Consider the following 12,304-nt stretch of genomic DNA (forward strand, 5'->3'; position numbering starts at 1 on the left):
CTTTGTCAAATACCGTGCAGTTTTTTAAAAAAACAAACCAAAAAAAAAAAAAAACCCGTTTATTATTATCATCCACCATACAAGTCCCGGCGTAAATGGTTACTATGGAAACGTATTAAATAAACGTCTAACAGATCACGTATTACGATCGAGGATTCAACAGCACTGTCGTATACAAGATTTGTGTAGCGTTGTGTAGACTTTCTCTCGTATCCATCTTGTCCTAACAAGTCAATTCGGAAGGTTTTGTTTTTGTCCTTTTCTGAGTGCGAGAATATTTTTTTGTCTACGGTAATCGCACATCGAGATCTAGACGCCATTACTGTACTCCGTTCCACATAATCTCCTCTCTTTTTTTTTCCTTCTTCGGAATATAGAAATGTTTTTTTGGAAAACTAGCACGTAACGTTTCAGCTTTCAGGTGGCGGTAAGCGTACGCTTTATGTCGTAGAGCGCTGGAAACCCTTCGAGCTGAACAGTCCAGGGGCTTTCCATGACCAGAAACGATGGATCTGAGAACTGTCGCTCCAAACACAAACCACATCCAGAATTTGTTTGTTCCTTACATCCTGTGTAGATTATTTTGAAAGGATTATTCCCCGTTCGCCACAAGTGCTGACAAGCGTAAGTGCTGAAACGTATTGTCTAATTGTCTGTATGTGTGTGTAATCAGGCATCGGCATTTACCTTCGAATCTGGTTTACAGTAAAGCAGAACAGTGGTGATGTCACAGGCCCAGACATGTAACCTCTTACCTTGGAGGGCAATAGGGGGGGTTATCTATACACACACACACACACACATATTCACATGCCACCCTAAACATAGGACAAAGGAAAATATGCGGACTCTTGGCAGGGCGACTTCCTTTACTCACTTCAATGAGAAATACAAACATGTTTATTTATATCTTGGACTGATGACAGACCGTATTAAAGTTATTTACGGCATAATGATGTCAAACGTCTATTTAGACTCGACATAATTTCATGAGCTTTATTTCTCGTACATCGTATATAATATCAAATCATTGCCACCGAGAATAAATTCATAGCTACAGTACGATGACTTTGTTTCCCTGTCATAAACCAGCCCCATTTTGATTACACACACAGAGCTGTGTAATAAAGAATAACAACAGCGTGGAGACAATAGGCCTGTATTAGAAGAGGAGGTGTATTGTCGTAGCCCGATATAGCGGCGTAGAAGCGAGCACAACTGTTGTCACGTCTAAGTTTAGCTGGCGGCCGGGGCAGCTGTGCGCTCATAAAGAGGCCGGAGCGGAGGCGCTAAGCCGAACAGTGACAGTGCAGCTTACCGAGCAGCCAGAGGGCACGGCTCCGACGCCTGCTATCAGCCTGAGCAAACACACCACAGCATAAACACGACAGAGAGGGCAAGACTCCGCGCGTATAACTGCCCCCACACTCCGAGGGGGACAGAAAGAAGGAGTGGGGAATTAAATAAAGTGATCTATGAGGGATGGAGAGAGAGAGAGAGAGAGAGAGAGAAAGAAAGGACGAGATACAGGGATAATAGGGAAGTAGAGCGAGAAGGATAAAGAGAACGAGTAGGAGATATAAGAGGATGCGGCGATGAAAGGGAGGAAAAGCAAACGTATAGAGAGACTGTGAAGTGAAAGGGACGGAGAGAAAAGGGAAAAACGGGGACAGAAAGGGAGGAGCAAAGAACGAGAAAGTGAAATGAATGAATGAGAGAGAAGGAGAAAGACACTGAAGAGCAGGAAGGATAGCGAGAACGAGAAATGAAAGAATGACTGGGAGAGAGGATGAGAGAAAAGGATGGAGAGAATGGGGAATGCATGTGAAGAGAAGATGTACAGCGACTGTCAGGGGAAAGAGAGGAGGATGGAAAGAAAGATAGAAGGAACGAGAGATCCAAAAAGGAGAAGACGACCTAAACGGATAGAAAGGATGAGGAATGGAAGCGCGAGACAAAGACGTAAAGTGAAATATCTCCAGCCTTTGTTTGTTTCAATCTCGATGATTACAGCTCACGGAAATCAAACATCCAGCATCTCAAAATATTCGAATAAAGAATTTATAGTACAGAAATGTCGACCTGATAAAGTATGTTAATTTATGCGCTCGATACACGGTCGGGGCTTTCGATGAGGCGTGGCATGGAGGCGATCAGCCTGTGGCACTGCTGAGGTGTTCTGGAAGCCCAGGTTGCTTTGATAGCGGCCTTCAGCTCGTCTGTATTGTCGGGTCTGGTGTCTCTCGTAGATTCTCTATGGGGTTCGGGTCAGGCGAGTCGGCTGGACAATCAAGCACAGTAACACCATGCTCACAAACCAGTTACTAGAAGTTTTGGCACTGTGGGCAGGTGCCGAGTCCTGCTGGAAAAGGAAATCAGCATCTCCATAAAGCTCGTCAACACATGGAAGCATGAAGTGCTCTAAAATCTCCTGGTAGATGCTGCATCGACTCTCGACTCGAGAAAACACAGTGGACCAAAACCAGCAGATGACATGGCAACCCAAATCATCACTGACTGTGGAAACTTCACTGGACTTCAAGCAACTGTTCTTATCCACTCGTCCTCCAGACTCTGGAACCTTGATTTCCAAATGAAATGCGACATTTATTTTATCTTCCCCGTGATTGTGTGTGTGTACTGAACCAGACTGAGAGATTAAAGCCTCAGGAAACCTTCGCAAGGTGTTTTGAGTTAATCACCTGATTAGAGTCTTCTCAGGTCGACTTTTCTGTATTACAAATCCTTCATTCGAATATTTCGAGATACTGGATTTTTGATTTTTCCGTGAGCCGTAAACCGTGATCATCGAGATTAAGACAAAACAACAACAACAACGACAAAGGCTTGAAATATTTCACTTTGCGTGTAATGAATCTAGAATATACGAAAGATCCACTTTTCGAATGAAATGACGGGGGGAGAAAATGAACTTTTCCCAACGATATTCACATTTTTTCGAGATGCACCTGTATACAGAGCCTGTGAAAGGGATAGCGCGAATGAGAAATGAACTAAAGGAAAGGAAACATGGCTACACCGGCTGAAGAGAGAAGGGGATACAGAGAACGAGAAATAGAGAGACTTGCGGTATGAAATGAGAGAGAAGAGGGGAAAATGATGGAAAGAGAGATGGGAAACGAGAGAAGGCATGAAAGAAGGATAGAGAGCGTGCAAGATGGACAAGGGAATAAAGGACATGCAGACTATAAACAGAGGAGGGGGAACGGATCGAAGGCCTGAGAAAGGAGAAGAAGGAGGGAGAAAGCGAGGGAGATAAAGCGAGAGAAGGAGTAAAGGATAGAGAGAATAAAAGAGGAGAGGACGGGAGGAGAGAGAGAGAATGATAAAAGGGAAGAATGACATGAGCAGAGAGAGAGAGAGAGAGAAACAGGTGTTAAGGCATTACTGTCGGCTCATTGGACATCTTTGACATTAACTTACTGCAGTCAGTGAGTTCACTGAACAATGGAACTTTGTAAATGTACACACACACACACACACACACACACACACTTAGCCACACATGTATGCACCACTCATATGTTCACAGAGAACTTTACGCAATTCTATTTATTCACACACACACACACACACACTCATCACTCTCATTAAAACAAGGTGTGGAGAGACACAAACTGAACGCACGGACACATTGCGTGTGGATTTATAAAGCACACGCCGCTCCTTCTTTCCGTAGCCTGTGTATGATGTCGTGTGTGTGTGTGTGTGTGTGTGTGTGAGATTCAGTATGTGAGTGTGCGTCCTCACTAATACCACTTTAAGCCCATGGCCAGGTGTTGGAGGACTTTACAAATGAGCACAATCACATGCCTAATATCTGCACACGACAGAGCGACTAACTGCAGCTAAGCCTCAAAATAAACTGGACACGAGGTTTTTTTTTTTTTAATTTTATTTCATTCTTTATAACACTTTATTCACTGTGTTCCTGCTGAACTCTACATAAGCCATTTTACATTCTGGCTTAAAAACACAAGGACGTAATGGAGGATTTGCTTATTCTTTATAATAAAATGAACCCTCTACTATATGAATCCTTACATTTTAGGTTTTTTTTTTAAATCTGGATTTTTATTACTTGAATTAGTTCAAGTCCATGTCAGTTGGTAAATTGTTGCCGTATGGCAACAAGGTGCAATGGTGGAAAGTGCCGTGTGGTCAAAAATAACACAAAGGGGGAAAAAAAAAACCCTGCAGAGTTTGTATTTTTTGCCATCTAGTAAGCATGTAAATCTTCTATAAAGGAATTACAGCTGTAGAAATGAAGTGGATGGATTTACTCACTCAAAATACATACAAAAATTAGATCCCAACATGTTCTGGGTGAAGAATCTTTTTAATCTTTTCCCTTGAATTCTTAATTTTTTCTCTTGAAACATAAAATTTTGAAAATAAGGTGAAATTCCAAAATGGCTGAAACTACAACCGTTTTTTTTGTACTTTGACTGTGAAAAAAAGTCAATCTACTATTAGAGAAGCCTAGTGGGTTGTTATTTTTGTTGTTGTTGTTGTTGTTGTTGACGTCATAATGCTCACGGATTCTCATTACAGGCAAATTTTTTTGTCACGTTTTATTAGTAGAGTACTTCTTCGCCGCATGTCCTGCTTCAAATACTTCTCCAACTGCGTTCAATATGATGCGGGGGTGCCAATAATTTTGCCACGTATGTTGTTGTATGAAATATCATTTTTTATTTTTAAAATCTATTCAATGAATGTATTTATTAGTTTGGGGGTTTATTAAAAGTTCTGCATTTTTTGCTTCCAAAAGTTGGAGTGGAACAATCTACTATTAGAGAAGCCTAGTGGGTTGTTGTTGTTGTTGTTGTTGTTGTTGTTTTTGCTATGTAGGCCGGTTTCAATTCATGAACGCTCATACCACAGTTCCATTATCGCATGTTGTTGCCATACGGCAACAATGACATTTTACCACATAAAAGAATACACAAAATATATAAACTTGTTTAAATGACCAAAAATAAATCTTAACTTATCTCGGATAGCGTTGCCATGTTTTCCTTTTAAGAAGGTTTGACAAAATATCGAAAATTGAATCAAGTTAAATCCTTCACCATGTCATGCGATGACACGCAAACGGAACTTCCTGGTCACGTGACATAGTTTTTTTTGTTGTTATGTCAAAATTAAAGCCCCCTTTTTCCAGTTACGTAGGAAAATAGTAGTTTCGTATTATTGCCTATCAAATATTTGAGTTAAATTAATCGTTGCCATATGGCAACACCATGTATTAACGGGTTAGCAATAAATTTTTAATAGTAGCTATAATTTCATCGCAATAGAACCTCTGGTGCCATTTTGGACATGTCAATATTCATAGATTTTGAAATCGATGAAAATGTATAGCTTTAATTCTGACCGTTATGAAATCGCTGACACTGGAGACTCCTTCCATACGTGTTAAATGAACGTCTCCACACTTCTCAACAATTACACATGTGTATGTGGAAGCATCTTCTATACAAGTCTAAGTTGTTACTATAGAAACTGCACTACTGTCCGAGCTGTTATGATAGAAAATGAACCAACACCTTCTGTTGTCCAAACGGAATTGAGAATTCAAATAGTAATATAAATATTTTCAGGATATAAATGACATTTCTTTGCTATCAGCATTTGATCCTAACGGTGTACTAACTTTCTCACCAAACTGTATGTTAAGATTCTTCAAGATTTTGGCAGCAGCTGCAATTTGACAAATTACAGACGACTGAAATGTCCAACTCCAATTTATAACAATTCCTTACTAAATATCTTCTCAGAAGACAGCAGGCTTAATCCCACAACTACCTAATCTCCCTCTGCCGAGACAAATCATATAATAAAAAAATGCCTGATGATAAAAAGATTTCCCAATCCCGACATGTAATAATGCTATAATACCAAAGTCTATCTGAAGAAATCAAATGGGATTCAATCAAGAAGAGACGACTAACATGATCAGAGGGCAACGGTTCGCCCTGATATATTAAAAAAGGAACGTTAAAGCGTCTTTAGCCTCAGCTGGGAGGGAAAATGAAATTACTGTAAAACCGCACATCTGGGGCAAGGTAGGATAAAGACCCGAGTCACAGATGTAGGCCAAGACCTAGCAGTAGGTGGGGAGAATTATGAAATATAACTTTTTTTTTTTTTTTTAATATCAGAGGAAGAGACAGAGACAAAAATACAAGCTAGAACCTTTTACTCCAACATGACATTTCACCGAATGAGCTAGAACTTACGAAAGTGTAGCTCAGCTTAAGAACATTGTTACAAATTGAAACTTTATTTTCCTGAATCCTATTGAATTCTCAGGAATTTTTAAATTTGAAAAAATAAATAAAAATTAAGAAAGCACCAGCTTTACAAAACTAACCAATCAGAAAACAAGACTATATATAGGAAGCTAAGACGGTCATGTGATCTTCAACTGCATCCAAGATTTACTTTGTAATGAAATTGTAATGAGTCAACTTTTTTTCTTTTCTTTTTCTCAACTCCTTTTATGGATATGTCGCTATATTTTCACTTTGCTACATTACCCACAATGCTACCCATTCAGCTACCTGCTGATCGTAGTGCAGTGCGATTTAGCCATTACATCATCCCTACGTAAAGAGACAGATGCAGCAGTACTTTAATCCTCTAGTTTGTCTAACTCTCCCATTTCCAAAGCCTCCAAAGCTTCAACTTTCATGCGAATACTGCCATCAATAACATCACGTTCGTCAGCCTGTAGCTCGCAGATCCTTTAAGTCCTGTAAGTTGTGAGGTGGGGCCTCTATGGATCGGACTTGTTCGTCCAGAACGTCCCACAGACGCTCGATCGGATTGAGATCTGGAGTTCAACATGTTGAACTCTTTGTCATGTTCCTAAAACCGTTCCTGAACTATTTTTGCGGTGTTGCACAGCGCATTATCCTGCTGAAAGAGGCCACTGTCGTTAGGGAATACCGTTGTCATGAAGGGGCGTACTAGGTCTGCAATAATGTTTAGGTAGGTGGGACGTGTCAAAGTAACATCCACATGAATGCTAGGACCCAAGGTTTCCCAGCAGGACATTGCCTAGAGCGTCACACTGCTTGCCTTCTTCCCATAGATCATCCAGGTGCCATCTTTTCCTCAGGTAAGTGACGCCCACATGATGTAAACAAAAACGTGATTCATCAGACCAGGCCACCTTCTTTCATTGCTCCATGGTCCAGTTCTCATGCTCAAGTGCTCATTGTAGGCACTTTCGGCGGTGGACCAGGGTCAGCATGGACACTCTGACACCTTTCTATCATAGCCAGCGATAACTTTTTCAGCAATATGTGTCACGGTAGCTCTTCTGTGGGATCGAACCAGACGGACTAGCCTTCGCTCCCCACACACGTCAACAAGCTTTGGGTGCCCGTGACCCTGTCGCTGGTTCACCATTCGTCCTTCTTTGGACTAGCCACTTTTGGTAGCTACTTTAGGTAAGTACTAACCATTGCATACCAGGAACACCCCACAAGACCTGCGGTTTTGGACATGCCCTGACCCATTACAATTTGGCCCTAGTCAAAGATGCTCAGATCCTTACACTTGCCCATTTTTCCTCCTTCCAGCACATCAACTTCGAGAACTGACTGCTCACTTGCTGCTTAATTAATATATCCCACCTCTTGACAGGATTAACAAGATTATCAATGTTATTCACTTCACCGGTCAGTGGATTTAATGTTATAGCCGATCAGTATTCATCTTATAGCTGCATTGCCTTCTGGGACTCTTTGTCCAATGTTCGCTCTTTCTGTTTTAGGCGCTAACAGCGAAACCTGACAGCTAAAGTCGAAGTGTTTTCCCGCTGTTATTTAACACCATTGTAAATGTGCTAGAAAATACAGCGCTGACCAACAAATTAGCACCAGATTCACTAAACACATCACGACTACTGCAATATAAAAACATTTGTGTTTCAGGGTTGAGTCTTTCTCAATTATAGTTGCAATTGAAACTCCTCAAAATGGCGGCGTCTCACGTGAGTTACCTCACTAGCCTTCATTAAACAGTGAAGTCAATATGTTAGGAACTATTCCTTGTTTGAATGTTAAAACATGGATTCAATTAGAGTTGTTGGCTTTGTTTTGATGGATGTATTTTATGTAAATATATTTATATTGATAACAGACCATCAACTTGAAGACTTCATTCGTTTAAAAAATAAAATAAAAAAGCAACGCAACGCGGTAGGAGAAAATAAAACTTCCTTTTCTTTGCCACAAGGTGGCAGCACGTTGACATGTAATTCCAGTACATTGGGAGACAAAAGCGTTCAAGTTAAATACAGCAATTTGTGAAATGAAGTTATTTATTTAGTTGTTTGTTTGTTTCGTGTAAAAAAAAAATAAATAAATAAATAAAAAATCCAGACAATTTGAAGGAACAAAAAGGCGTCCAGATACCAGCAACACAGAAAATCAATTCTTAAGCAGAGAACCAAAAAGATTTGGGTTTTCCTGAAACTTATTCGTGGACTTTTATTTATTTATTTTTAAAATCTCACCTAGCTTTAAAATACATACCTGTAACAGTTCTACTTAAACATAATACGAAGAATCGAGATTTGTGTTTTGTGGTACTTTAACCTGCACTTCTCCCAATCTGCCACTAGATGTCAGTGTGTGTCAGTGTGAATGGGTGTAGAAATATTATCTTCTCCAGAACATGGTGAAAAACCGTGTCCCTTGCAAGGTACAGTAGTTCATATTTTTCACAATGTATAGACTCGCCCCCAGTGACCCTTCACCTCCTCATTAATCATTATATGGAGACTTTTGCATTTTTACAGAGTTGTAACTAGGGCTTTCAAGCACCTGAATGTCTGAGTGCGCTTGAAAGTGATGTCACGGCAGGACTTGCAAATGGTAACTCGAGTTGAACCACCAATTTTAATAAAGAAATCAAACATTAATTAACTAAATAAATCTCTCTCTCCATCTCTCTCTCTCTCTCTCTCTCTCTCAAGCTATATATAACAATTTTAATTAATGATATATCTCAAACAATATTTCTACTAAAATCAGAAATGTACAACGCATAGATGCGTATAACCAAATGCAGATTTTAGTCATTATAAATGAAACAATTATTTCATGCATGATAATACTGTACATTATCCTCACTATGAGTTACAGAAAGATTTTCCCAGCTCCTAGTGTATGTGTCTCAGTTTTAAACATTGCATTTTTTTTTTATTTTTTTTTTAATAATAAGCATGATCTACCACTAGGTATTTGCAATTTTTAAAAATCAGTTCTTGGCAGCAAATGTAGACTTTTAGCGTTTCATTTACACAGCTATACGAATTCCTATTGTTTATATGAGATAAGGGTTAGAGTGGAAGAGTGGCGGTAGTAGGGATTAGGGTGTAGGGAGTGGAAAGATTCCCTAATTTCTGGGGGCAGAGTGGAAGTAGGGGTGAATATTGGTTATTCATTTGAAACGAAATTTCAGTACAGTCACAATTTCTAAATAGAATATGAAAACATCATTGGAAATTTTGCTCTACAAACATTTTTGAGAAATTTTTGACTCGGTATATCACAACAAAATAGTTTCTCTTAATCGGATACATGGTTTGGAGGTGGATTCACTGATCAAAGAATAACGTTAATATCAGTTCTCGTTCTGTCGTCCTGTAATTGTGGAAGAAATAAGCTAAATAAAGCATGGGTGAACACACACACACACACACACCCCTGCTACACACACAAAGGTTGAGTGGAATATTTGACCAGACATGGAAAGAGTCAGGTCTGTTATCTCCAGCGTCTGAGAGAACGACGGTTGACCTGAGGTCAGTGTTTTTACAGCTGTAAGGCCTGAGTCACATCACATCACCTTTCAGTCGCTAAATATAGATTCAGGGCTTCGGTGTCCTGTTTTAGACATGAAACGGAAACGCCGATGTTATATTAACAAAAGTTTTGACGGATTATATCTGTATAAATGAAGTTCAAGTCAGCTGTAACATTCCTGCATTACAGCTATGCTAGTGAACTGCTGGCTAGCTAGCTAATAATATATATATATTTATTTTGCTAGCTGAGCTGTGCAACACACACCTATGGAAGTCCATTTATGCCACAGAGAGGAAAAAAAATGTTTTTAAAAGGTAATTGTGACTTTACTTCTCGCAATTCTGACTTTTATTCTCACAATTTTGAGCTAAAATCTCGCAATTCTGACTTTTATTCTCACAATTTTGAGTTAGCATCTCGCAATTCTGACTTTTATTCTCACAATTTTGAGTTAGCATCTCGCAATTCAGACTTTTACTTTCACAATTTTGAGCTAACATCTCACATTTCCGACTTTTATTCTCACAATTTTGAGCTAACATCTCGCAATTCTGACTTTTATTCTCACAATTTTGAGCTAACATCTCGCAATTCTGACTTTTATTCTCACAATTTTGAGCTAACATCTCGCAATTCTGACTTTTATTCTCACAATTTTGAGCTAACATCTCGCAATTCTGACTTTTATTCTCACAATTTTGAGCTAACATCTCGCAATTCTGACTTTTATTCTCACAATTTTGAGCTAACATCTCGCAATTCTGACTTTTATTCTCACAATTTTGAGTTAGCATCTCGCAATTCTGACTTTTACTTTCACAATTTTGAGCTAAATCTCACATTTCCGACTTTTATTCTCACAATTTTGAGCTAAAATCTCACATTTCCGACTTTTATTCTCACAATTTTGAGTTAGCATCTCGCAATTCTGACTTTTATTCTCACAATTTTGAGTTAGCATCTCGCAATTCAGACTTTTACTTTCACAATTTTGAGCTAAAATCTCGCAATTCAGACTTTTACTTTCACAATTTTGAGCTAACATCTCGCAATTCAGACTTTTACTTTCACAATTTTGAGCTAACATCTCGCAATTCTGACTTTTATTCTCACAATTACGAATCGTCAGAAAAAGTCAGAGTTGTGTGATGTATACTTGTGAGGTTAAAAAAAAAGTCAAAATTGTGAGACATAATGTCGCAGTTGTGAGAAATAAAGTCTCAATTACCTTTTTTTTTTTTTAAAAAAAAAACAAAAACAAAAAAAAACAAAAACATTCTCCGGGCTTCCATACACAGCAACCTCCAGACAATGAAAATAACTTCAAGATTAATCACTACAGACATTTTATTTCACTGAATCACTTCAGTCATTTATGTAAGAGCCAGTGCAACTATATTGCAACCATATTTTAACACTGACTCTGACAATCTGTGCCTTTTACCATTCAAATTTTTTTTAAACTCATCTAACGCAGGTTTCTTTGCTGACTGGCTGCATTCTGCTCAATCGGTTTGAGTTTTTTCATTCCGCAAACACACAACATGTAGTTAACTAGCATCTGTTTGTTTGGCGTCCAATTCTTGCTTCTTTAATCGTGCTAAAAGCGATGAGGATCATTTAATTCATAAACAACGGAACTCTCATTCAATCTCACGTTCTGTAAATCTCTCCCTTCAACCACATCCACGTCACCCTTGCTGAACACAACACAGTGTTATCACGGTAGCCATTTTGTTTTCCACCCCCAAGTCCCTCCTTTCAAGGCAGGGAAGGCAGAACTGTATCTCAGTACTGAAAGGTTCATGAGGGTGAGTATGTGGTTCCACTTGGAACGGTCTAGATAACACAGTCTAGATACAGAGCCACTGAAAATGGCGCCACATGCTGGCCACAAATTAATATAATGGACCATCAGTTAACGTTTCAAGCGTCTCGTGACTACAAATGTTTACGTTGAGCTACAAATAGTGTAACTTGAGCCGTCGATTGGATACGTGACGCTGGGTTTATAGTATATACACGTCACGTCTCCTTTATGTGTCTCGTGTCTGCAATATAATTATCTGGCCAGTCCTTATTAAAAATGAACCACCGTGTCACCTCAGTGACTCTGTAGAGAACAGCTCCTGGGATGGACCAGTCTGTTTTTACCCTTGAACACCAGTCACGCCGGTCAGCCTGCTCTCCTCCGTGCACCTGTACAATTTGGACAGGTGCCGAGGGGACAGACTGACTTTCCTCAGCTTTTTATTTATTTATTTATTTATTTATTTAGAAACTAGAGGTGCTGTTGCGCCTTTCATCAAAGCACGAGCTGCACACATTGATGTGATAATAACTCCAGGGAGTTTTAGACCGCTCACTCTTTCCACAGTAGGCTACACGACGCTCAGGGGAACGTTCTCCCTCCTCCCTCTCCTGTAGTCAACTTTCATCTCCTTGACACCGAG

This window comes from Ictalurus furcatus, chromosome 2 (assembly GCF_023375685.1).
Source record: "Ictalurus furcatus strain D&B chromosome 2, Billie_1.0, whole genome shotgun sequence".
In the NCBI taxonomy this organism is placed as follows: Eukaryota; Metazoa; Chordata; class Actinopteri; order Siluriformes; family Ictaluridae; genus Ictalurus; species Ictalurus furcatus.